This window comes from Jaculus jaculus, chromosome 1 (assembly GCF_020740685.1).
Source record: "Jaculus jaculus isolate mJacJac1 chromosome 1, mJacJac1.mat.Y.cur, whole genome shotgun sequence".
Taxonomy (NCBI): domain Eukaryota; kingdom Metazoa; phylum Chordata; class Mammalia; order Rodentia; family Dipodidae; genus Jaculus; species Jaculus jaculus.
The window spans coordinates 38,439,589-38,467,314 of record NC_059102.1 but is presented as its reverse complement, the minus strand read 5'-3'; the positions used below and the strand labels follow the sequence as shown (position 1 = coordinate 38,467,314).

Below are 27,726 nucleotides of genomic sequence, written 5' to 3'. Positions count from 1 at the left end.
CCATCCAGCCTCCCCAGTTAAGATGAATAGCTGATGAATTTCAGATATAAGATTAATTCCTCAGTTGTTCACTGAGTTATCTACCATTCTTATAATTCCATTTATTCAGGAAGGCAGATTGTAAGCAAGCTGCCAGACAGTTATGTTATGGGGATAGCCTTGAATCTAGCTTCATTTTTAAAAATGTGAATCATTCACAAAAATGTGTGAACTTCAACTCTCGTTAGTAACAGATGACTGGCAGCACTCCCGGGAACGCTTGCTGGTAATTCCAGCAACAATCAGTGGCTGTTTTCTAGCTATCTCTGAACAGACTGACATCACTTGCTCAGTAGGTCAAGGCTGGTGGGTGCCTCATTAGCTGTGACCCATCTTCAGTTTGGCAGAATGTCTTTGATACCTCATGGGGTTTCCTTCCAGGAGCTTTGCACATTCCTCTGAAGCAGGTAAGCCAGATTAGCAGCAGACAGCCCCTCTTACTGGTGGTGTGTGTGTGTGTGTGTGTGTGTGTGTGTGTGTGTGTGTCATTTTTCCTTAGATAAGCAGTCCCTACACTTGGATTCAAATCCTGTTGGTTTGCATGTACTACTGTAGGCATTTGCAGTACTTCTTCTGATCCTCCTTGTCATCCCCTCAGCTGGGACTTCCCCTGACTTAGGGAAAGGGGCTTGATAGTAGTAGGTGTGGGGGACATATGTGGAGGCGCTCACAGTGTGAGGAATAGAAGAGGATAAGGTTATATTGTGAAAAATGGAAGATTTTGCAATCTAGCTAATTATTTTTGATCCTTGGGCTCCTTCCATGCTATACCTGCCTCACCATTAATTTCAACAAAGGCCTCACTGGGCCCTAAACAGGTTTAGCTGGTTTACTGACGTCATTGCTACTCATGACTAGCAGTACTCTCCTTCTGCCAGTTCTTGCACTGTACCTCCAGAATGTTCCAGAAAGTGCACTTATGACAACTTCCGTGGGTCTCTCTTCCCAATACCACACCAGTGTCTGGGAGAGACCACACTGCCCTCTGTAACATGAAATGTTATACACAGTGTTGATTTTTCAAGTTGTTGTTTTACTTATCAAAAACACTTTGTTCATTCAAAATAGACTGCCACTCCACACAAGCATTTCATTTCCTAAGCCATCTCAGCAACTCCAGGAATCACTGTCACTGAAGTCAGCTACCACATGTATAGTAAATTCCTTCCCAGTTGTTTGACATCACTATTTCAGTTTTCATAGTTCACAAGCCTTGCAATGTAGGCCTGATCATGTTTATTTTAATAAAGGCCAAGAGGCTGGAGAGATGGCTTAGTGGTTAAGGCACTTGCCTGCAAAGACAAAGGACCCAGATTCAATTCCCTAGGACCCACATAGCCAGATGCACAAGGTGGTGCATGCATTTGGAGTTTGTTTGCAGTGGCCAGAGGCGCTAGTGAGCCCATTTTCTCCCTCCCCCCCCCACACACGGCCTTAGTTTCTTTATTATTATTTATTTGTTTGAGAAAGAGGCAGATTGTGTGTGTGTGTGTGTGTGTGTGTGTGTGTGTGTGTGTGTGTGTGTTGTTGGGGGTTGAACCCAGTGCTCTGCATGCTAGGTAAGCACTCTAGTACTGAGTTACATCCCCAGCTTGACGTAAGATACTTGAAAGATATTTGAACCTAGGTGTAGGTGTTACTGGGTGATAACATCCTGGCAGTACCTAACCAATGTGCTAATCTACCTCTATTTACTCTCTGCTTGAAGTGAGGAGTCACATGGTACGAAGGAATAGCCCTGCTCCTCAAGGAGCACAATGTAATTGCCGGAATAATGCTGATGTTACTGTGATTTGTTTTTCCAGATCCATTTCCACACTCCCACCCTCACCATCACCCCTCCAGGCAGATTCATAGCTCACCATGCCAAGGGTGCAAGGGAGCCTAGGAGGCAGTACCCTAGGGAGCCCACAGTGCTCTACACACCAGTGTTTATGCTTCCTGCTGACTCCTGTTTGTTCCCTACCCTTCTGGCCTCTGTACTCTGACATGTGCTCCATAGAACCCAGTGCTCTTCTGGGTTTGGCTCACAGTAATATTCCTGTGGTGGCCTGGTCCAGGTCTGGCTGCTAAGGAGATGTGAGGCCTTATTTGGTTAGAAACACTATTGCTTCTATGACTTTTTAAAACAGAATCCTTTAAAAGATCCATGTTATCGTCCCTGTTATCCGTAGGGACAGGATGGGCTGCTCTTTGGGGAATGCCTGTAATCTGCAGCCAACCCCTTCTGCCTGAAGCTAAGCCTAGCTTTGTTCTGCTGGGCCACGTGTCCCGTGGAAGAGGTAGGGCCTGCGTGACTGATCTGTCCTTGGCCATCAAGCGCTTTTCCTGCAGGTCGAGGTGAAGATGCTCTGAGCCTGCTGCTGCTAATAATCTTTCCTTGAGCATGTGTTCATGTCTCCCCACTTCCCATGCCAACTTGGTGTGGATGGATGGATGGGGCATCAGTTCTAGAAGTGAAACAGTCCTTCTCTCAAACTTTGTGAGGTTGGTAGACTTGCTCAGATCCATCCTTTTGTGGAAGGAAATTGGTGTTATTGGGAACTCAGTGGGAAGAACTTGAGACTGCAGAGAAGTCAAACCACTGGTCAGTGCAGATGTACAGAGGGGTGGCCATATTGGTACCTGGTAGGAAATCTGATCCTGTTCTTGTGCCCTGTCTGATATTCCATTCTGACTCACCCTGCACATGCCATACCTGCGCATCCCATCATCTGTGGACTGCCGAGAAGCAGCAGTGCGAGCAAAGGCGTGGGGCCATTTCAAACAGGACAGTATCAGGTGCTAAACCATGCAGTGTACAAAGTCAGTGCATAGATGCTTCAGAGAGGGATGAGGTGGGATGGCCGACTGTGGGGGCATATGCCTTTAATTCTAGCACTTGGGAGGCTGAGGTAGGTGGTTCCTTTAGGCTCCTCATTTCCACTTACCACCCACTTTCACCAGCAGCCAGCCCTCCTTTGGAGTCAGGGACACAGAGCCAGTTTTGCCACACCACAAACCTTTCTGCTGTGTGAGGTCATTTCAGGGGAGAAACTATATATAGCGGAGGACTAGCATCAGGACAGCTCCACATTGTTCAGGCCATTTAGCATCACCCTTCCGCTGATGCAGGCAGGGTCACCTCAGACTGAGTGCCTGTATGGTGGGGGTGGGGTGTGATACGGGCAGCAGGGTGAGGGCAAGGAGCAGACTAGGGCCATTTCCCCGTATCTTGTGCATAAGGGCATGGATCTCTGGCTTCTCGTCTGAATGATGAAGGAATTGGTCTGCAATTACTGGAACCTCTGCAGGGGCAAGTCATAGGAGGCTTGATATATACAACCAAATGAGTACTGTGCTGGTGGAAGCCAAGGAGAGTGCCTAAGTCGTGGCACCCTAGAATGCACTTTGAAAACTACTAGCAAGACAACCTTCTGAGGTTTCTTCCAACGTTAGGATTCTTGGGTCTGGCCTTGTGTATGGATTCTGGTGTAAGTGACATATCCACAGGGTTCTTAGCTTTGTATCCTCTTGGAGACTGGTGTGTGGCAGAGGGTAGAAACTTCAGGGAAGAGTTTTTTTGTAGTGAGGCAGTCAGAGAATGGACAGTTTATTTGTCCTGCTGGTCTATACTTTGAAGGGCTATTATTTCTGGCCTGCTCCTGCCTGATTTTCTTTTTAGTGCTGATTTGCCCCAAAGAAGAGATGAAAATGAGGATGTGATACATTTCAGGCAAGGGAAGTGCTCTTAATTGGAGTGGCCTGGGGCTGAATTCCACACTTTGTGTAGAGTATTTGTAGAGCACAATAGGACCTTTGGCAGAATTGGAAAGCCAGACTCTAGGGCCCTTTCCTTTCTTCAGCTGGCTTTGTGGAACACCTGCTTTGTGTTCCTGGAGAAGCACAAAGGGAGATGGCAGCTATGTTGGGACCCTGATTGCAGGTTACACAAACCAGCTGAATCTAGCTTCATTTGGCATAAAGGACCCATGAGCAAGATTGGTACCTTGGAAAATTCCTCCTTTGATGCTCATCTTTCTTCATTGGCTTGTCTCTTATCTCCACAGCCTGACTGCTTCTGCCCTCAGCCTACGTGCCCCACATGTTCCTGTAGAGTTCCAGCTGCACTCAGATAGACTGAGGTCTTCCAAGCTAAAGTCCATATTCCTAGGGGTCAGCTTGGACCTGCTCAGGTCAGGTTCACCCTTGGTCTGTTTAGCACCAGCCAAGGAGGTGCAGTCATGCAAGACAGTATTCCTGGCATGGGCCACTGGCACCACCCAGGAGCTCTAGATCTGTGTATGCTCTGCAGGCCTTAATGAGCGGCTCTGATCTCAAGCATGAAACTAGGTAACTATGGAACAAGTTGTCACCACATAGGAGGTGATGAAAGGAATTACTTCGGCAGAGCCTGATGCTTCTCCAGCTAGGGCTGTGGCCCCAGGGATTGGGCTCCCTGAACATGATGCCTCAGAGTCCCACAAGGGAGCAGGAACTGGCCACGTCAGCTTAGGGAAGGTGTGCACTGAGACAGCTGGCCTCTGGAGCTGGGCTGTAAGCAGTCAGGGGTGAAGGTGGCTCCATCTTTCCCTCTAAAGTAGTCCCAGCCTTTTTCCTTGTCAGCTTGATCCTTGACTAAGCACACCAGTGCCAGTGTTCCTACAGCCTGCAGATTTGCTTTGCCAGATCCCAGGACTCCTTCTTAGTACAGGCAGCTAGTTAAGAAGCTGAAGAGATGGCTTAGCGGTTAAGGCGCTTGCTTGCAAAGCCAAAGGACCCAGCTTCAGTTCCCCAGGACCCACGTAAGCCAGATGCACAAGGAGGTGCATGTGTCTGGAGTTTGTTTGCAGGGGCTGAAGGCCCTAGCACCCCCATTCTCTTATCTGCCTCTCTCATTCTCTCTCTCTCAGAACAGAATAGAACAGAAATTAAATATATATATATATATTCACTTCTTTAGTCAGGGCATGCTGTGGACACTGGAGAGTAGAACCTTGAGTGATAGGACAGAGGAAAGGACTAGGAAGACAGACCAGTCTAAGCCAGGGCAAGTGTGCAGGGAGGGACAGGCAGGGGTGTGCTTTTAGGAGGGAGCAGAGAGAAGCAAGGCCTGAACTTGGCACCTTGACTGCTGATCTGGGGAAGGGGTAGTATTTTGGATCTGAGGAGGAGAGCCCCTGTATCCAGAGCCATGCAGAGGATCTGGGAGGGTACCTCTGGAGATAGAGGATGAAAATTATGGCCAGGGAAGGAAGGGGATAGGGCAAGATGGAAGATGAAGGCCTCCTAGGAGACTAGGGTGCTTTGTGTGGAGAGGCAAGGGTTGGGAGTGAAAGTGTACGGGGTACAGAAACCCTTTTGCACAAGTCTACAGGATCTGGAGACAAGTTGAAAGGTTGGCTGAAACAGGACTAGAGGTGTGGAGGCAGATGGGAGGGCATTGGAAGGGGGTGGCATCAACAGGGATGCGTGTGTGTGTGTGTGTTTGGTGCTGGGGATAGAACCCAGACATTTGGACATGCTGCTTAACAAGTGCTCTACCTTTGAGCTGCCTCTCTGCCTCAAGGAGCATGAGAGCTGCTGGAGAATTTATGGTTTCTGGCTTCTCTGGCTTCAGCTGGGGACAAGTGTCTTCAGAGAAGAAAAGGGAAGTCCTGAGGCAAAGGAAGAGGCTGCTGAAGAACAGGTCTTGGCCCGCCAACTTTGCCTCTTAGGAACTGTGTCTTCTGGCCAAGTGGCCCCCACTTACTTCCTCTTCCAAATGGGAACAGTATCAGCCCAATCCTGGAGAGTAGGGGAAGTCAGAAGGTTATATATGTGACAGTGCTGTGTGCGTGGCAAGTCCTGCAGATGTAGGCAGCGTTGTTACCATGAGCTTGGGTGTGATGATGCTGTACAACGATGCTCTGCAGGATCGGCGGGGTGGGGGGGGGGGCACTGGAATGTGTCTTGATGCTTGCTCCACCTCAGCCATTTCATATTCCTGCACGGATGACATCACTGCTACGTATTACCTGGGCTTGATGTAGAGTGCTGTGCCTGTCCAGAAACGGAGGCTGGGGTATCCAAGTGACCTTTTAGGTCTCCATTCCAGATGACTTATAAAATTCCCCTCATGGCTGCTCTGTATGTGTAGAGGCCAGGGGCAGTCTGGAGGTAGGAGGGTATGGCTGAGCTCAGCTTCAGGGAACGCAAAGAGGCAGCTCAGAAGGGCCTCCTGCGGCTGGGCGAGCTTCCAGTGTGGAGGAGTGACCAGGGCCACTCTGTGGCTTGTGAGCTTTCTCCCAGCTATCCATGTTGGCCTTGGCCTGTTCTACATACACAAAACCTTAATGCTCAAGTTTCATACCAGGAAAGGGGGAAATGATGAAGCCTAAATCTGGTTTTGCCACCAGCCTAGGGAAGAGGACCTGGATGGAGACAAAAGGTGGTGGCAGTGACCAAGAATACTGGCTAGCATCTGAGCACATTGGGTCTGAGGAGATGCAAGAGGCTTAAGGAAGAGACCCAGGGTCAAGCAGGGAAGAACCTGAGACTTCTTCCCATCCTTCCCTGCCCTGCCTTCTCTCCGTCCAGGCTGCCTAGTTCCTTCTGCCAGCTGCCCTTCCTTAGGATGGGGCTTAGCTCTGCTCCACTGCCCACGTCTTGCTCTCCTTCTGGCCCACCTGTGGCTTCCTGTGTCCCACACTGTCTTCGGTGTGTGTCTCCCCATCCCACAGCCCCTGGGCCGTTTCCACCCATGCTCGCTTCTGGGAGCTGCTGTGGGAGCCGCCTTCTCTCCCTCGTCCCAGGCAGCCCTGCGTATTCTTCTGCCAGCTGCTTCCCAAACAAGGCCCCGAAGTATTACTTCTCCTAAAATGTGGCAGCTGTGCATTTGCTCGGCCTGCCCATCTGTTCTTGTCCTCTGCCATAGAGTCCACCACTTGTGACAATAAATCGGAAATGAGAAGGAGAGGGTTGCCTGTTGACTGCCGTTCCAGCTGCTTGAATTCCTACTTGGAAACAACTCTAGTAATAGACATAATAAAGTTAGCATGTATTGATACTCCCAATGTTCCCTTACTATTTTTCAGACACGGTGACAAACTTTTTGTTGTTGTTGTTTGTTTTTTTGAGGTAGGGTCTCACTCTAGCCCAGGCTGACCTGGAATTCACTGCGGAGTCTCAGGCTGGCCTCGAACTCACAGAGACCCTCCTATCTCTGCCTTCCAAGTGCTGGCATTAAAGGCATGTGCCACCATGCCCCGCTTCTTTCCTATTTTGATGTCATTTTTTCCCCCTCCTGTTATGCAGGGTATTGTGGGGTTTTTTTCTTTCTTTTTTTTTCTGAGGAAGGGTCTCACTCTAACCCAGGCTGAACTAGAATTCACTATGTAGTCTCCAGGTGGCCTGGAACACTCTGTGATCCTCCTACCTCTGCCTGCCAAGTGCTGGGATTAAAGGTATGAGCCACCACACCCGGCTAGTTGTTATGTTTTTTGAAACAGAGTCTCCCAAGTGCTGTGATTATAGATTTGTGCCATCAGGTCCATCATAAATTCCTTAACTCACACACTTCAGTGTCTTGCTATGTCCAGTGTGATTGTGGGGCTGTCTCCCTCATAGAATAGCTGTGAAGGCTAAGTGGAACAATCCCACCTGTACTTAAGAACTACTCAGTTACTTAGCAAAAGTGGACACATTTTAGCCACCCTGCCTGCCTTGTCTCCATTGGATCAAATGCTGCTGTAGCTATAAGTGGCCATCCTCATGGCTTTGCTACTCACTTCATTGGGAAGGGGGAGAATTTTTGTGCTGTAGGTAGTGAGGAGGAGTCAGGGGCTCGGGACCTGACCTTCCCCCAGGGCAGGTGCCGCCTCTGTGCTGAGTTGTGTGCTAATCTTATTTATTCTGGAGTATCAGAGGTGATGGACTCAGGTGCAAGTGGAGATTGGTAAATTGAGACTCTGGGATTTAGGGTCTCATAGGAAGATGGTACTCAGTTCACCTGAGCATTGATTTATGGTGGAGTGTGTACTCTAAGCCTTGGAGGGAGGTTGCTAACTAGTTTAAAGTGACTGTACAGGGCTTAAACTGACACCTGGCTCATCCCAGGTGCTCAGTATGACTAGGAGATTGACCAGGTCCCTCCAGCACATCACCAGGAGAGATAGACAAATTCTAACCCTGGCTTCCTGTCCGCCTTCCAAAGCCTTGCCATTGTATACCAGCTGCTAATGTTGGAGCAACCAAAGGATGTTTGGGGAACTTGAAATCATGCCATAAGGAACTGGGGACTGTTTAGCAAAAAGATGCAAAGGCTTACGGCAATCAAAAAGGCTATTTTTAAATCCTATCCCCAAAGCTATCATGATTTTCTTATCATTACTATTTTTGTTTAAAATATTTATTATTTATTTTTATTTATTTGAGAGAGAGAAGTAGATAGAAAGAGAATGGGCGTACCAGGGCCTCTAGCCACTGCAAATGAACTCCAGACACATACGCCCCCTTATGCATTTGGCTGATATGGGTCCTGGAGAATCAATCCTGGGTCCTTTGGCTTTGCAGGCAAGTGCCTTAACTGCTAAGCTATCTCTCCAGCCCACCATTACTATTTTAAAAATACTTATTTGCAAGGTTGGGGGGGGGGGAGGAGAAAGAAAGAAAGAAAGTGTGCCAGGGCCTCTAGATGTATAAACTACTTTGTGTACCTGACTTTATGTGGGTACTGGGGAATCAAACCCAAGCCATCAGGCTTTGTAAGCAAGCATCTTTAGCCACTGAACAATCTCTCCAGCCCTTCTTACCATTTTTTTTTTTGTTCATTCTTATTTATTTAAAAGCGACAGAGAAAGAGGCGGATATATATAGAGAGAGTGGGCATGACAGGGCCTCCAGCCATTGCAAATGAACTCCAGAAGCATGTGCCACCTTGTGCATCTGGCTTACTTGAAATTGAGCCTTGAACCAGGGTCCTTGGGCTTCACAGACAGTCACTTAATTGCTAAGCCATCTCTCCAGGCCCTTCTTACCAGACTTATAGTATTTGTGGCTCTTTGCCAGGACTGAATACACACTCTGACTTAGTCTTCATATTAACCCATGAGATGGATTTATAAGAAATTGAAGCTTAGATCAAATTCTCTGCCCAGCATTATCTATTTGGGATTTGACTCCATAGCCCACAGTTGTTGAGTAATCTGGACCCTTCCCCTCACTCCCAAGAGGCTTTCTGCCGAGAGATTTGTCATTGATTTCAGTAGATAGAGCTAATGCTCATGGGTAGAACTTCCAGAAAGTTAGTTTTATGTTCCCCATAAGGGAGATCTCTGTCTAAAGAAAGGAGTCATGAAGAACAAAACAAGCTGCCTTTGGGAGCCCAGCCCTCAGGGGAGGTCAGGTGGGTTCAGAGAGGATACAAGGACTACCAGACCTCTGTGATGCTAGTGGGAGCTTGCCCTTCAAAAGATAAGCCCTGGCAGGGCATAGTGGCACACGCCTTTAATCCCAGCACTGGGGAGGCAGAGGTAGGAGGATCGCCCTGAGTTCGAGGCCGCCCTAAGACTATATGGTGAATTCCAGGTCAGCCTGGGCTGGAGTGAAACCCTACCTTGGGGTGGGGGGAGGGAATAAAAAGGATAAGCCCTGCTGCCATGGCCTGGCAGAGGCTCTTTCTGAATGGAACACAACAGAGAGAGCCATCTGCAGCCAGGCATGATCAGTAGGCTCCAGACTTCCCTACAGTAGCTCATCCTGGATCTCTGGTTTCCCTTTTCCCTGCCGAGCCTGGTGCAGGCTTCCTTCTGCAGGAGCTGGGCATCATTGGGTGCTTATCCCCTATTGGAGTGGTCACATAGCCACCTGACCAGGTCTCTGAACCTAGCATTGAAGCTGGTACTAGAATGGCCTTGGGAGCAAGGTATACCTATTCTGTGCTGCTGTTGCCAACCAGCTAGCTCTGGGCTTGGTGGAATTTCACAAATTTGCATCACTGGGCTGATCTTTAACTTTTGCTTGACGTTATTGACTTTCTATGGGCACCTAGTTGGCTTTGGGGTGAAACCAGGTGTGGTGTGGTAGCCCTTCTGAAAACCCCAGGAGCTGCCTGATGGGATTTCACCCCACAAGACATAGGTAAACCCACCTTTTCAGTGCCAGTGTTGAGGCAGGACTTGAGAGTTGGAAAAGCACTAAAGGTCATGATATCCAGCTGCTCATCCATTGTGTAGTTGCTCTACTTAGCAGCCTGGCCAGACAGCCAGACAGACTTTCCTTGAATAAGGCTGGCTCTTGAATATGCTAGTGACTAGAAAGTCTTTGCTTGTGTTGGTCTAGTCCTTAACAGAGTGTGTTCTGGTGCTCCCTGGAGCTGTGGCCTTGTAAGAGAAGTCCTGTCCCTGCTGTTCAGGCAACTTACATGAACCTGAGTGTGTGTCCCCTGTTGGTCCTGCTTGGCAGCTCTGTTCTCTTTGGTGAAGTTTTCCTGTTGTTGGTTGTTAGTGACCAGGCCAGAAACAGCCTGAGTTGCTTGATCCTGTACTTTTGCCATCCAGATATATTCTGCCTCCTTTCTGACCTACAGCATTTTTATGGACAAGATCCTGAAAGCTCTTTCTAAATAGCCAGGCTAGAGTTTTCTTTTCTCTCTCTCTCTCTCTTTTTTTTTTTTTTTTTTAATTTGAGAGAGAGAGAGACAGAAATAGGCAGGTAGAGAGAGAGGGGGAGAAAATGGATGTGTCAGGGCCTCCAGCCACTGCATACGAACTCCAGATGCATGTGCCCCCTTGTGCATTTGGCTATGTGGGTCCTGGGGAGTCAAACTGGGATATTTTGGTTTTGCAGGCAAGCACCTTAACCGCTAAGCCAACTCACCAGCCCAAGGCTAGAGTTTCTGACTGCCTTTTTCTTTAGAATGTACCTGACTAGAGGGTGAAAGTTGTTGGGGATGGGCAGGTAGAAGTTATTTGGTGCTTGGAACAGGGTGTCACAGCTTGGAGGGAGGATCTGAAGGGTGCTAGGATGTGATGACTGAGTGTCTCAGAGGAGGGCTATGGCTGTAGAGGCTGGGTAATTTCTAGAGCTCCTTTTATTTTTTCAGTTCTTGCATCACTAATCCCAGTTCTTGGGATTGAAGCCAGGGTTTTGTATATGTTAGTTAAGAACTCTTTAACTGAGTTACATCCTTAGCTGAGCTCCCTAGAGGTCTTTTGAAGGCCTTTTCCCTCTTTTTCCTATTTTTTCTCTGCATTTCTCCTTTTTTCTTCTGGTGAGGTATCCCAAGTTAGTCTGCACTCAAGCCACTTTAGAGACACCACTCCTCTGCCCCCCAGGAGAGCCCTAGATCTGGAGGCTTAGCATCTTTGACATGTCATGTTTCTGCCTATCCCTTTGGTGCATTCTGTTTGCACTGGGGAGCTTGAACATCAGAACCTTAACCAGACACTCAACCTGTCAGTCTTCCAGAAACTTTACTGTCTTGTGTAGGAGGTGACACCTTACTCCAGAGAGATACTTTTGTAGACAGCCTTAACCCTCTAGATCAGGTCTAGTGGTAGGAATTGCATGAATCAGAGCAAGACACTGTGGACACTTGGGAGCAGTGAGAGGAAAGTACCTATGGAGTACCTTGCAAGCACCAGGCACATACTGTGTTTTCTAACACCCTAATAGGTGTCATCTTTATCTCCATTTTATAGATCAGAATTAAAGCTTACTTAGGGTCACAGGGCCAATTAATGGTTAGGGTCAGAATATGAATCCTGCTAGGCATGATGGCGCATGCCTTTTAATCCCAACACTCAGGAAACAGAGGTAGGAGGATCGCCATGAGTTCGAGGCCACCCTGAGACGACAGAGTGAATTCCAGGTCAGCCTGAGCTAGAGTGAGACCCTATCTCAGAAAATCAAAAAAAAAAAGAATCCTGTTCTGTTTGTTTTCTCCTGGCCTGGCCTGTGGTGCCAAATCTACTGTGATAGTTGGGGGAAGTACTTTCTAGCTATCAGGTGGGGTTTAATAATATGGTCATGTGGGGAGATGTGTGGCTACTTGGTCTTCGTGCCTCTAATAGGATGCTACTCAGTGGACATTAGGGCTTAGGGTTCAGAGTATCCAGGAGGGAGTGAAAGCAAGGTGGTGTGGGTATGGCAGATCCAGAATTACCTCCTGAAGTGGGTGAAGACATAACACCCTCCTGAGTCTTCAGTGAGAAGAGATGTGCTCCCTCCCCTCCTGGACTATCTCCTGTCTTCTTTCCCTTGTTATGCCCTTCTGCCTTCTGCCCCAGGATGGCAGTGGCATGAGTGTGAGGAAGCCCAAGTACAAGGTTAGAATAAGCCCTTGTGGGCATTTGCTTTTTCGTTTACCCTTTGTGTTAGTTAGCTTTCCATTACTGTAACAAAATACCTGAGATAATTACCATGAAGGGAGGAAGGTTATTTTGGCTGACAGTTTCAAATCCATATTTGCTTGGCTCTGTAGTGTCAAGCCATGGCAGCTCAGTGCATTCTGTTGCCTTTGTAGCAGCCAAGAATCAAGGAAAGAGACAGGAAGGGGCAAGGGTCCAAATATCCTCTTCATAGTCATGTCTCCAATGGCCAGACTTCCTCTAGTTAGATCCATCTTTTTTTCTGGGGGGTGGGGGGTTCAAGGTAGTATCTTCTCTAGCCCAGGCTGACCTGGAATTCACTGCATAGTCTTGGGCTGGCCTCAGACTCACAGCAGGCAATCCTCCTACCTCTACCTCCCAAGTGGTGGGGTCAAAGGTGTGCACCACCATGCCCAGCTTACACCCATCTTTTAAAGACTTTTGCCAACACCCAGTAGTGCCACAGGCTGGTGACCAAGCACATTTGATATTGGAGACGTTTCAGGTCTAAACTTAAGTACCTTTCTTACTGGCGGGAGTTGGGCTTTCAAACCTCTCATGGGCTGTGCTGTTGCCCTTCCCACTCCTGCGCGTAACCTCCTTGGGAGTTCCTTAGCAGCCATGGCCAATTTTTCTACTACCTCCTTGAGTTCCTTCCTCTCCTGACCCTGCTAAATCTTAGTGGGTGGCTAGGAATTGAGATTCGCTGTTCTTCCTGCTAAGCACTGAGAACGTGTTTTTTAAAATTAATTAATTACTTTGCAAGAGAGATGAGCAGTGGCAGAGGAAGAGTATGGCATGTCAGGGCCCCCTACCACTGCAAACAAACTCCAGGTGAATGCACCACTTGGTGCATCTTGCTTTACATGGTACTGGGGACCTGAAGTTGAACCGGTCTGTCAGACTCTGCAAGCTAACACCTTTAACCACTGAGCCATTTCTCCAGTTCCCATAAAAAACAGGCTTTGCAGGGCTAGAGAGATGGTTTTGCTGTTAAGGTGCTTGCCTGCAAAGCCAAAGGACCCAGGTTCAGTTCCCCAGGACCCACATAAGCCCGATGCACAAGGTGGTTACATGCATCTGAGTTCGTTTGCAGTGGCTGAAGGCCCTGGCACACCCATTCTCTCTCTCTCTCTCTCTCTCTCTCTCTCTCTCTCTCTCTCTCTTTCTCTATCTCTTCATCTCTCAAATAAATAAATAAATAATAAAATAAAAAATAAACAGGCTTTGTAAGCAAACATCCTTAACACTGAGCCATTTCTCCAGTTCCCATAAGAAGAATTTTGAGGATGGAGGTTACTTCGGCCCTGTTGGTTCTCAGCCCACCCTATGAAGGCAGGTGTATTCATTAACATGAAGCTCCACTGCTTGTCACAGGGGCCCATGGGCACAGTTTACTCGTTTTCAGTCTCAGGTAAAAGCTCTCATGCTAGCCGGTCATGGTGGTGCACACCTTTAGTCCCAGCACTCGGGAGGCAGAGGCAGGAGGATCGATGTGAGTTTGAGGCTACCCTGACACTACATAGTGAATTCCAGATCAGCCTGAGCTAGAATGAGACCCCTACCTTGACCCCCCCCTCCAAAAAAAGAAGCTGTCATGCTCTCATGTCCCTGATCTGAACACACCCGGGGAGGAGCAGCTTAGCTTCCTGTGATCATCCCATGATCCAGTTCCCTTGGAATTATTGCTCTATCATGAACATTGGACATTGCCATATGCATGGTTGAAGCCGAGTTGCCACCATGTCTGGGGCCAACAGTGGAAAGGAAGAGAGAAAGTGGAGGAGGAATGTCCACTGTTCCTAGGCCCAGGCTAGCTATGGCCCCTGTCCCCTACTCACAGCCTACTGCTAGCCATAGAATATATGGCTACCTCACCTCTAAGGAAGTCTGGAAATGTCCTCTATCTGGGCCCGTGTGTGCCCCAAAAGAAGAGAAGCATTCAGGTAGACATTGAAATGTCTCACTACAAAGATGCAGAGTATTTTCATCTTGTGTGCTGAGGGAAGAATGTTTCCTGCCAGTCATACCACTGTTTCTTTGAGAATTTACATACGTGCCGCCTTGACAAGCATCTGTGTGCCACACAGACCTAGTGACCCACAGGCTGACTTGGGCAACTTCTTCCTCTTAGAAACCTGCTGTGTGGTCTGAAGAGGGCCAATATGGTAACTAGAGTCTATCTATAGATTCTCTTTTGTTTTATGCTAGGCACTGAACTATTGGACCACACATGGCCTTAATGTCTGCACAACTGTGTGGACCACAAGGGGAAATGAAGTGCTGGGAGCAGGTCTAGCCTTGGAGTCAGGACAGCTTCATAGAAGGGCTGACATTCAAGCTGGATACAGAAGCATTGAGGGTTGGTAGATGGGGGAGGGGGCTTCAGGAGAGAGAACCAACAACAGATACCTGGAGGTCTGGGAGACCGGGAGACTTGGTGGCCGGGGTGTGTCTGAATGTAATGGAAGGGAGCAAGAGGAGATCATGCTCCGAATGTCCACATGGCTCACCCTTCTCTGTTTCCTCATGAAAGGCCTTCCCTGGTCACCCTTTCTAAAATCATGTCCCCTCTCAGTACTGCTTTCCTGCTTTATTTTTAGTATAACATATATGTTCCTGACACAGTACATTGAGTTGTGCATTATGTTTATAGAATGAAGGCTCTGTAAGAATGAGGACTTTGTTTTGTACAGGTAAATACCAGGGACTCAGATATTTGTTGCGTAAGTGAGTGAATGAATTACACTGAAGATTGTATCTTTGGAATGTTTGATCTCTATGACAAGGAGTTTGGCTTTCATCTTATAGGCAGTGGGGAGCATGAAATGTTTTTGAGTGACATGTCACTGTTGATGAGGAAGATGGGTTGGAGCAAGAAGAGTGCCCCTTTAGCCCTGGCTCAGGTACAAAGCCACTCGTCCTTCCCCCCCCCCAAGTACTGTGTGGTGCAGTATGGAACCTCCCCTGGTACAGCTATTCTGCTTGGAGCCATGTAGAGGAGCTCTTCTCAGATGGGTCTTCAGTCTTAACAATGGAGTGAATGTGAGCTAAAGGCTATCTCTTGTTGGGGCCTGAGAGAGCCTAACAGACATTTTTGGCACTGCTGGTGAAATTGGAAATTTCATAGTTTTTAGGAAAGCAATTTGGCAAAAGTACCAAGAACCCTAAAAATATCCCTGTTCTTTGACCTAGAAATTCTCCAGTGAGGATTTTATCATAAGTAACCAAGCTGAAAAGTATATGCAAATTTATGAATGAAGACTTTCATCTCAGAGTAAAAAAAAAATTAATTTGGTCAAATTTGCTAGGGTTTGTCAATCTTGTTTATTCTTTCAAAGAACCAACTCTGTTTCATTGATTCTTTGTATTTTTTTTTGTTTGTTTGTTTCTATTTCATTAATTACTGCTTCCCTTGTACTGATATTTGGTTTGCCTTGTTATTATTTTTTCAAGGTCTTAAGGTGAAGCATTACATTGTTTATTTGCAACCTTTCTAATTCCTTCCTTCCTTTCTTTTATTTTTGTTTGTTTTTTGTTTTTGTTTTTTCAAGGTAGGATTTCACTATGTAGTCTCAGGGTGGCCTAGAACTCATGGTGATCCACCTACCTCTGCCTTCCAAATGCTAGAATTAAAGGTGTGTGCCACCACACCCAGCTTCTTTCTTTCGTTTTTTGAGGTAGGGTCTTACTCTGACCCAAGCTGACCTGGAATTCACTATGTAGTTTCAGAGTAGCCTTGAATTCACAGCAATCCTCATAACTCTGCCTCTCCAGTGCTGGTATTAAAGGTGTGTGCCACCATGCTTGCTTTCTGATTTCTTAATATAGGCACTTAAAGCTATAAATCTCCCTTTTAGGACTGCCTTCATTGTATCCCAAAGGTTTTGGTATGCTGTGTTCATTATCATTTGATTCTATGAATTAGGTTTTGAGGCAAGCTCAACAGACTGGCCTTTGTTTTTGTATGTGAGAGCGAGAGGGAGAGAGTAAATTGGCATGCCAGGGCTTCCAGCCACTGCAGACTCCAGACAAGTGCCACGTTGTGCACATGTGTGACTTTGTGCTCTTGTATCACTGTGTGTCTGGCTTACATGGGACCTGGAGAGTTCAACATGAGTCCTTAGGCCTCAAAAGCAAGCACCTTTAACCACTAAGCCATCTTTCCATTTCTTCATCCTGATTCTATGAATTTTTTTATTTCTTCAATGACCCATTGATTATTCAGTAGTGTACTGTTTAGTTTCCATGATTTGTGTATGCTCTATAATTTTCATATTGCTGATTTGTAGTTTAATCCCATTGTAATCAGATAGAGTACCAGGAATTTCAATTTTCCTTTAGTTAAGATTTGCTTTGTGGCTGGGTATGGCAGAGGTTGGTGGATCGCTGTGAGTTCAAGGCCACCCTGAGACTACATAGTGAGTTCCAGGTCAGCCTGAACTAGAGTGAGACCCTACCTCAACCCCCCTCAAAAAAAAGATTTACTTTGTGGCCAGGCGTGGTGGTGCCTGCCTTTAATCCCAGCATTCGGGAGGCAGAGATAGGAGGATTGCTGTGAGTTCCAGGCTACCCTGAGACTACATAGTGAATTCCAGGTCAGCCTGAGCTAGAGTGAGAGTCTACCTAAGAAAATCAAAAAAATAAAAAAAATAAGAAAAGATTTGCTTTGTGTCCTAATCTATGGTCTATTTTAGAGAATGTTCCATGTGCTGCTGAAAGAATGTATATTCTGCAGCATTTGCATGGAATGTACTATAGATATCCATTAGGTCCATTTGTTCTATGACATCATTTAATTCAGATGTCTCTAAAATATTTTGCTAGGCTCATCTGTCAATTGATGAAAGTTAGGTATTGAAGTTACCAAGTACAATTGTTGTTGGTGTTTTCTGTGACCTTAAGTATAATAGTGTTTGATGAAATTGGGAGCGCCTATGTTAGGTGCATATATGTTTAAAATTTTAATGCCCTCCTGTTGAATTGTTTCTTTAATCAATATAAAATGACCTTCTTAGCTGGGCGTGGTGTCACACACCTTTAATCCCAGTTATCAGGAGGCAGAGGTAGGAGGATCACTGTGAGTTCAAGGCCACCCTGAGACTACATAGTTAATTCCAGGTCAGTCTGGGCCAGAGTGAGACCCTACCTCAACGCCCCTCGCCAAAAAAATAATAATGACTTTCTTTATCTTTCCTAATTTATGTTGGTTTGAAATCTGTCCTGTCAGATATTAGGATAACAACACCTACTTTGTTTTTTAGGCCCATTTGCTTGAAATACCATTTTCTATCCTTTCATCCTAAGATAGTGTCTGTCTTTTATGGAGAGGTGAGTTTGTTGGAGGTAACAAACAGAAAGATCCTAGTTTTTTTTTTTTTTTTTTTTTTTTAAGGTAGATCGCTTTAGCCCAGGCTGACCTGGAGTTCACTTGTAGACTATTAAACTATTAAACTATCTGCTTCTCAAGTGCTGGGATTAAATTTGTGTACCACCACACCTGGCAGGATCCTGCCTTTTAATCCTGTTTGCAAGCTTGTGTCTTTTGATTGGGTCATTGAGGCCATTGATATTAAGAGTTATTATTGAAAGGTATTTATTCTTGCCATTCTTCTTGTTTTGTAGTGCTTCTTGTTTTTCCTTTGCTCTCTTGTATTAACTATTATTCAAGTATGGTTTATTTTTTCTTGTTTCCTCGTGTGAGTGCTTTCCTTTCTCTTCCGCATGAAGGATCCCTTTAAGTATTTTCTGTAGAGTTGGCTTAGTGGTCATTTATTTATTCCTTTAACCTTTTTGTTGTTGTTGTTGTGGAATGTTCTTGTTTCTCCATTAATTTGGATGGATAGGTTTGCTGGATAAAGCATTCTTGGTTGACAGTTATCTTTCAGAACTTGGAATACATCATTCCAAGCCCTTCTGGCTTTTAAAGTTTGTGTTAAGTAATTGTTGTTATTCTGCTTTCAGTGTATTTTCTTTGGTTTGTGTGTTTAATAGTTTAATTATAATATGGTAAGGAGAGAACCTCCCTGTTTTTTTCTGTTTGCTATTCTAAAGGCTTCTTGTATCTCTCTATCTACGGGAAATTTTCCTCTATGATTTTGTTGAAAACACCTAGTGTACCTTGGATTTGAAATTCTTCTCCTTCTACTATGCCCTGAATTCTTTTTTTTAAAAAAGATTTTATTTTTATTTATTTATTGATTAGAGACAGAGAGAGGGAGAGAGAGACAGAGAGAGAAAGAGAGAGAGAATAGGCACACCAGGGCTTCTAGACATTGCAAATGAACTCCAGATGCACGTATCACCATGTGCATCTGGCTTACGTGGAACCTGGAGAATTGAACCAGGTCCTTAGGCTTTGCAGGCATGTGCCTTAACCGCTGAGCCATCTCTCCAGCCCCAGTATGTTGTTTTTAAAGATTTTATTCTTATTTACCTGAATTCTTATGTTTGATCTCTATAGTGTCCCAAATATCTTGAAATTCACACTTATACCTTCCTATTAGATTTTCTCTTGTTGGACTGTATTAGATCTGCCACCTGGTCTTCTCATTTAGATTTGGATTTGTACACAGCCTCCTCAAGTGAATCTGACCAACTAGCAGCAAAGTGTTGAGAATCACTGAGCCAGCAGCCAACATCAGATTAAAATAAAAACAGGAGTGAGGATACCATAATGGTAAAAGTTTCCATTATACACATTATGTCATCATGGCACTATGTATGGAATTGAGAAGAACAGAAAGAAAATACCTTAGTTTGTTATTGCTAGTTATTTTGGGGTGATAGAATATGGGTGACTTACATTTTTTGTTTTATGCTTCTATTATGTAATTTCTCTGCATGTAGCATATATCATCTTTTAAACAACATTAAAAATGGGGGAAAGCAGTTAGACCGGGTGCTCCTGATTGCTTTTGTCATTGTCAGGTCATGAAGTCCCTTCTTTTTGTCCTTCAGCTAGCTGTAAGGCTGATTCTGACTCTCTGATGCTCAAGAAATTGGCTAGTGATATTGGAAGTGTTTAGACAATCCCTAGACCCAAAGCAGGCTGCCTTGTGGTTTCTCAGTTCCCAGGGAGGAAAGGTGCATGAGGAGTGTGTCAGACCTTGGTGTGGTGAGACTTTGTTAAGAGTTTGCCACTGAGGGGCTGGAGAGATGGCTCAGCAGCTAAGGCACTTGTCTGCAAAGCCTAAGGATCTAGGTTCAATTCTCTAGTACCCACCTAAGCCAGATGCACAAGGTGGGACATGCATCTTGAAGTTTGTTTGCAGTGGCTAGAGGACCTGGTGTACCCATTCTCTCTATATATCTGCCTATCTCTCTCTGTCTCTCGAAAGAAAGAAAGAAAGAGAGAGAGAGAATAAGGAAGGAAAGAACACAATAAAGAGAAAAAAAGGATTCTGCCACTGAAAGGTGGTCTCCTAGTGTAGTGGGTCCCAGAACCGAGAAGCTGGCCTGGGGCGCAGCGGAGGCAGGACCATGGCCTGAGTAGAGGCATGGACAGCAGAGCATTATGACAGTGGGGGCTGGGTAGTAGCCAACCTGGCAGTCAGTTTGAAGCAGGAAAAGGGGCAGACAAGTGGTTCATCATTGTTGGGAAGGTGAGATAGTTGAGGTGCTGGTTGGATTGGGGAAAGTAGACAACCAGAGGAAGCCTCCAAACCAAGGTGTTCTCATCTCCTCTCTGGAACTGAGCAAGCAGCTGTCTGTCCTCAGGGGAGATGTGCTGGCTTATTTGTTGTTTAATGCACTCTTCCCAAAGCCTCTTTTGCATCTTTTCCCTGGACATGTTTTTTCCTTTAAGCCCTGTCCATCTTTGTTCCTGTCTTTTACAGCTTTCTTTGTTCTTTTTTTTAATGGTTTTTATATTTAAAAAATTAATTTAAGGGTTGAAGAGATGGCTTAGCGGTTAAGCACTTGCCTATGAAGCCTAAGGAACCCGGTTCGAGGCCCCAGGACCCGCGTTAGCCAGATGCACAAGGGGGCACATGCGTCTGGAGTTCATTTGCAGTGGCTGGAGGCCCTGGCACGCCCATTCTCTCTCTTACTGTGTATCTATCTTTCTCTCTGTGTCTGTCACTTTCAAATAAATAAAAAAATGAACAAAAAATATTAAAAAAAATTAATTTAAAAACTTACAAGCAGAGCTGGGCGTGGTGGCGCACGCCTTTAATCCCAGCACTTGGGAGGCAGAGGTAGGAGGATCGCCGTGAGTTCGAGGCCACCCTGAGACTACATAGTTAATTCCAGGTCAGCCTGAGCTAGAGTGAGACTCTACCTTGAAAAAAAGAAAAATTTACAAGCAGGGCTGGAGGGATGGCTTAGTGGTTAAGGCGTTTGCCTGCAAAGTCAAAGGACCCGGGTTCGATTCCCCAGATGCAGAAGGGAGCACACGTGTCCGGAGTTCAAGTTCTGGGATTAAAGGCATGCACCACCATGTCCAGCCTTGTGTTCCTTTGTGGTCCGCACGGGACCATACAGTACCTGGCTTGTAGTTAGAGTCCATAGAGGGAAAAGAATTTTGTGCTTATTTATCCACTTTCCCAGCTGGAAAAGTCAAGGCCCAGTATAGCACAGAGAGGGCTCTGCTATGGCCTTGCGATTAGCTCCTGACTGGTGCTTCCCTGTGTCACCAAGGCAATGAGATGCTCACTTGCAAGCAAATAGCATCTCTGGCCAGCACTGCCAGCCTCAGCAGTTCTTGACCTCCAGCTGAGCTGAAACTGAGAGGATGCCTTTTCTACCAGCTGGGAGCGGTGCCCACAGGGCTCTCTCCCTGTCCCTTGGTGGCTGTGCTGGAAACAGATACCTCCTGCTGCCCCGGCTGTGGCACTGCCACCTCCTCCTCTTCTCCACCCCGCTTCAGAGCCCGTGTGGCAGTGGCAGAGTGGGGGTGGGAGGAGGTTCAGGACAGAACAGGTGGTCTCCTCCTGGCACACAGCTACCAGCTGCAGCCCGTCGACAGAAGTTTCTTCGTCTCAAAGTCTGACTTTCTCCGGAGGCCTCACTCTCTCCTGGGTTTGCTGAGAAGAGAGACCGCCTTTCTCCCAAGCCCTGGGGCACTGGGGGTGGGCATGAGGCCTCTCTGGCCAGCCTGGGGCTAGTAGGACACTCTTGAGAGAATGAAGCCTGACCTGTCTGCTCTGCCCCTTTGTGATCCACACCCCTGTTGTTCCACCCCAAGACGGACTCGGATCTTGCTTGACACAGATCTTAAGCCCTTGTTAGACTGGTCTCAGGAAAACAAGTGATATGGGCCATAACCCAGCTACCCCCAAGGCCAGCCAGGCCCTGCAGCCTCCTACTTTATGAAACCTTGCAGGCAGAAGCTATGACTTCTGTGACCAGCCAGGTGCCGTCCCCTGAGGCAAAGGACTGCTTCAGTGTAGTTCTCTGCCCTCTGCAGATCCTCTCGGTTGCCCCCTCTCTCACCCTCACCTTTTTTCCTGCTCTCTGTCACATCCAGGTTACCCATGACCAGGTTCATTTCCTTAGCTCTCATTGAACACCCTCCACATACACTAGGCACTGGCCTGAGCACCGTGGCTCCTGCAGTGGGGAAGACCCAGACCTGTCCTTGTAGCCTGTTTTGTTTTTGTTTTCTGTTTGTTGGTGGTTTGTGAGACATGGTCTCACTGTGCTGCCCAGGCTCAAGGATCCTTCTGTCTCAGCCCTCCAGATAGCTGAGACTTGAGGTGTGTGTCACCACACCCAACCTCCTTATAGCTCATTTCAGGTACAACTCACACAAAGCGGCTTAAAGGGAAGCTTTATTTAACCTAAGGCAGCCAATAACTCTTTCCTCAGAGGTGTCTTATGGGTAAAAGGCACCCAAAGACCCAGCTGAGGTGTCTCAGTCTTTTTTTTTTTTTTTTTTGGTTTTTCGAGGTAGGGTCTCACTCTGGTCCAGGCTGACCTGGAATTAACTCTGTAGTCTCAGGGTGGCCTTGAACTCATGGCAATCCTCCTACCTCTGCCTCCCGAGTGCTGGGATTAAAGGCGTGCGCCACCACGCCCGGCTGTGTCTCAGTCTTATCATGACAAGGATCTTCAGTTGCCTGTCCCTTAAGTCTCAAATCCTTTGCCAAACCACACTTAAGTGCTCAAAGGAACACACACACACTGTGGGGGGGGGATCAGGCATTACTTTTTTTTTTAATATGGAATGCTTCACAAGTTTACATGTCATCCTTGCGCAGGGGCCATGCTAATCTCTGTATCGTTCCAATTTCAGTGTATGTGCTGCTGAAGTGAGCACAAGAGGCATTACTCTCTTTTTTTGTTTTGTTTTGTTTTGTTTTTTATTTTTTATTTTTATTTTGAGAGGCATTACTCTTTAAGCAAGTCCATCCCCAGCCCTCTGGTGGGGAGACTGGTGGTGTGCCTTTGTCCGGATTTTCTTTCTTACAGATACCAAAGTAGTTTTTATAAACTTGTGCTGCTTTAGAGCTGCAGATTTTTGGGGAGGTCTGTAGCCTGCAAGGGACGTTGCCCCGTTCTCTAGCCTGACTTCTGCAGAGTAGAGATGATGCCAAGTGAATAGTCTTTCTTGAGCGCCTCCCTGCTTTGTTGCTCCATGTCAGTGTCTAAAGTCTTGGTGGACAAGGGGCCCTTCTCCCTACCATCTAAGGAAGACTCAAGTAGGCAGCTTGGGACATCGTACCTGGACACAACAAAGGAGGGGCTTCTGTCCTTTTCTCTGTCTCTGGCCTTGTCTTTCATCTCCTTCCCCGTTTCCTGGCCTTGAGACACCAAGTCAGACATATCCAGATTGACCCAGACTTTTCTTTTTCCTTTTCCTTTTCCTTTTCCTTTTCCCCTCCCTCCCTCCCTCCCTCCCTCCCTCCCTCCCTCCCTCCCTTCCTTCCTTACTTCCTTCATTTTGGCACTGGCATCCTGTGAGTTCATTGTGAACCACTAGTTTCCATACGTTAATCCCAAATTTTAGATGACTAATGTTGCATGACAATTCCATTGTTAATAAATTAATCTTCCTGCTGGATGTGGTGGCATATGCCTTAATCCCAACTCACCAAGCAGGCATGTGTTCAAGACCAACCTGGGCTATATAGAGAGAGTTCTAGGTCATGAGCTACAGAGTGAGAACCTGTCTCAAAAAATAAATAAGGGGTCTGGGGAAGATTGCTTAATGGTTAAGGCATTTGCCTGCAAAGCCAAAGGACCCATGTAAGCCAGATGCACAAGGAGGCGCATGCATTTGGAGTTCATTTGTAGTGGCTGGAGGCCCTGGTGCGCCCATTCTCACTTACTCTCTCTACCTCTTTCTTTCTCTCTCTCATAAATAAATAAATTAAAAAAATAAATAAGGGCTGGAGAGATGGCATTTACCTGTGAAGCCTCAGGACTCGGGTTCAATTCCCCAGTACCCACATAAATGAGATGCACAAAGTGGTGCATGCTTCTGAGTTCATTTGCAGTGGCTAGAGGCCCTGGCATGCCCCTTCTCTATGTCTTTTTTTCTCTGTATTTTTTTCTCTTTCTCTCTACTTGCAAATAAACAAATACAAAAATAAATAAGTAGTACTAGAGAGATGACTCACTTGTTAAGGTGCTTGCCTACAATGTCTAACAACCCAGGTTCAATTCCCAGTACCCACATAAAGCCAGATGCACAAAGTGGTGCATCCATCTGGAGTTCACTTGCAGTGGCTAGAGGCCTTGGAGTACCTATTCTCTTTATTTCTCCCTATCTCCCTCTCTCCTTGATAATAAATAAAGAAAAGAGCCGGGTGTGGTGGTACACGCCTTTAATCCCAGCACCTGGGAGGCAGAGGATCACTGCGAGTTCGAGGCCACCCTGAGACTACATAGTGAATTCCAGGTCAGCCTGGGCTAGAGTGAGACCCTACCTCGAAAACCCAAAAATAATAACAATAATAATAAAGAAAAGAAAAAGAGTTAGTCATCCATCTAAATGTAGTTGGAGAGAACTGCTTTTGAGACCTGAGAGGGAGGGAATAAATGTTGTCATGACAACTTTGGGAGTTCCCTTTAGTCCCCTGTTGTGGCACAGTCAATTAGGACTCAGCCAGAGACCAGAAAATAAGAAAATGGAGCAATCCAGTGGATGTCCCAACTAGAGTTTGATTGGGAAATGACCCTGCTCACCACACCATAGACATGTGTTCAGATATTTATAGAGTCCTGATTTATCAATAAGGAATGAAGAACACTGTTCACTAGGAGGCCTGTGGGCCTGGGGAAGGGCACCCATCAAACCTTGCAAGTTTCAGGCCAACTCATCAGACACCCAGCTGGTCTTGCTGGCTGTGCTTGCTGTCTCACTGCAGGCCTGGCTCCTTCCATACCTGTCACCTGAAGTAATTCTTTCTCGTTCAAGACCAAGCTCACAAGGTCACACCTCCTCTGGGATGTCTTCCCACATGTGCCCCTTCCCTCCTTTGCTTCCTCACATTCTTCTGACTCTCCTTTATGCCACCCTTTGCTTGTGTGATGGTAGTCATCCATTCATTCACCACCCACCCACTCACCTATTCATCCAAGCATTACTGAGGACCTCTTCTGTGTTAGGGATCAGGGCGCTGAAGGCAAGATTTGGGCCCTGCTTTGCATGCTGTTGCAGTCAGGTTCGTGTTGCTGGCAGAAATCTGACCAAGAGTATCTTGTGGGAATAAAGGTTTATTTTGGGTTACAGACTTGAGGGGAAACTCCATTATGCAGGGGAAAACAATGACATGAACAGAGGTTGGACATCACCCTCTGGTCAACATCAGATGGACAATAGCAACAGGAGAGTGTGCCAAACTCTGGCATATGGAAACTGGCTATATAACACCCATAAACCCACTCCCAACAATACACTGCCTCCAGGAGGTGTTAATTCCCTAATCTCCATCAGCTGGGAACCTAACATTCAGAATACCCAAGTTTATGGGGGACACCTGAATCAAACCACCACACATGGGTTGACCTTCCAGTGGTTCAGTGGGGAACCAGGGCCAGCAAGGTGAGCTAACAGTAGCTGAGTTAGAAGAGCTGAGGTGAGGAATGGAGAGCCCATTGCATTCAGGTTAGAAGGGAAGGCCTCTCTAAGGAGGCAGTTTTTTAATTTTATTTTTTAAAATATTTTATTTATTTACTTATTTGAGAGAGAGTGCCGGGGCTTCCAGCCACTGCAAATGAACTCCAGACACATGCGCCTCTTTGTGCATCTGGATTATATGGGTACTAGGGAATCAAACCTAGGTTCTTAGGTTTTGTAGGTGAGTGCCTTGACCACTAAGCCATCTCTGCAGTCCCTTGGGCATTCTTAAAGTGATTAAGACATCATTCTCACTTTCTCAGGGTCTTCAGCCCAGAGAGTGTTCAGGAATTGGGTGTTGAAATGAATCTGGGCCATGACCCTTTTGTCTGGGCCTGTGCACCCTGGCAGCCAGTAATCATCACCCTCTCCTGCCTTCAGGCTCCCTAGCCCCACCTCCAGCTGTCATTTGAGCACAGAGAATTGGGTTACCTTGGGGGTGGGGGTGAGGTAGCAGGGTCCTGTGTTTGGCCCAGCATTAAGCTCCAGGCCCAGCCCATTAGGACCAGGGTTGGGAAAGCTACTGAGCAGGGGCTGCTGTGTTTTTTGGTTTTTATTTTTGTTTTTTCGAGGTAGGGTCTCATTCTAGCTCAGGCTGACTTGAATTCCCTATGTAGTCTCAGGGTGGACTTGAACTCATGGCAATCCTACCTCTGCCTCCCAAGTTCTGGGATTAAAGCACATGCCACTATGCCCGACAGGGGTTTGTAGTTTGTATGGGACCTTTCATCAGGGATGTTTTCTGTCCTTTATCACCATCATTATTCTCAAGGGAAACTGAGGCTCAGAGCTTGTATGTTCTTCCTCTAGCAACAGCAAAAGCCAAAGTAGAATCAGGCATGGTGGCACACGCCCCCAATCCCAGCATGTGGGAGGCAGAGGTAGGAGATTTTTGTGCATTCCAGGTCAGCCTGGGCTACAGTAAGACCCTACCTTGAAAAACCAAACCAACCAAACAAAAAGCCAAAGTAGGGCAGATGGCTGTGTGAAGGAAGAATGGAGTGAGTAATCTAAAATATAGGCAGAAATCACCTGACCAAGAACATCTTGTGGGAAAAAAGGTTTATTCTGGCTTCCAGACTTAAGGAGAAGCTCCATGATGGCAGGGAAAATGATGGCATGAGTAGAGGGTGGACATCACCCCCTGGCCAACATAAGGTGGACAATAGCAACAGGAGAGTGTGCCCAATACTGACAAGGGGAAACTGGCTATAACATCCATAAGCCTGCCCCAAACAATACATTCCTCCAGGAGGCATTTATCATTTGTGTATATATTTATTATTTCCATCCAAACCCGCCCAGAGTCCTTGTCATATAGGGCTGAGTTGGCCTTGGGAATAAGCTAACCCAGCTATCTGCCTCCAGCTTTGGCAGATGTGGGGGAGCAGTGGTCAGCATGTGCTCCCAACAGACTCCATGTGCCTCCACTCTGGCACCTATTTGCTTGCTTGTTTGGGATGTTTGTTTTGTTTTGTTTTTTTGAGGTAGTGTCTCTCTGTAGCCCAGGTTGACCTGAAATTCTCCATGTAGTCTCAGGGTGGCCTCAAACTCACTGTGATCCTCCACCTCTGCCTCCACAGTGCTGGGATTAAAGACATGCTTATTTTGGATTTTAAAAAATATTTTTATTTCTTTATTTGCAAGCAGAAAAAGAAACAGTGAGAATGGGCACTCTAGGGCATCCAGCTGCTAACAAATGAACTCCAGATGCATGTGTCACTTTGGTACATCTGGCTTTATGTGGGTACTGGGGAATGGAACTTGAGTTGTTAGGGTTTGCAAACAAGCACCTTAACCACTGGGCCATCTCTCCAGCCCTTTCTTTTGGTTTTAATTTACATATTTATTTATCATATGCTCATACATTTGTAAAAATGTACCAGAGTAACTAATTCCAAGGATTTCCAAAATCATTTAAATATTTTCATAATAATGAGCTGGAGTATAATGTATCAAAACCAGAAAGGACTGTTGTACATCATGTGTGTGATTCAGCCTCAGCCCAGACAACAAGATAAGCTTGTCTGGTCAGGGACTTGTGCTCATCTGGGCGTCTGCTGTGCCTGGCCCTGCTAGATGGCCAAGGAGCATTTCATGAATGACTGCTTAAGAAATCTGAGCAGTTTCTACTTTAATGGGTTTATTGTGTGGCAAGGGAATCTTTCTCCTCTGAGTCTTACAGCCTTTTTTTGTACCAAAACTTCTCTCTCTTTCTGTGTGTGTCGGGGGGTGGGGGGCACATTACTGTGCAAATGGCTTGCCTTGCGGTTTGGACAGTGTCCATGTGTT

At 46.5% G+C, this 27,726-nt stretch overlaps 1 protein-coding gene and 1 non-coding gene across 2 annotated transcripts in view; one reads left to right on the top strand and one right to left on the bottom strand.

The window, feature by feature from the left end:
* Ubtd1 (ubiquitin domain containing 1) overlaps window positions 1-27,726 on the top strand; it is a 72,395-nt gene that overhangs the window by 13,534 nt on the left and 31,135 nt on the right. The window lies entirely within an intron of this gene.
* LOC123458226 lies at window positions 22,526-22,629 on the bottom strand. The gene has a single exon (XR_006635523.1). It is a non-coding gene; the product is annotated as a U6 spliceosomal RNA (small nuclear RNA).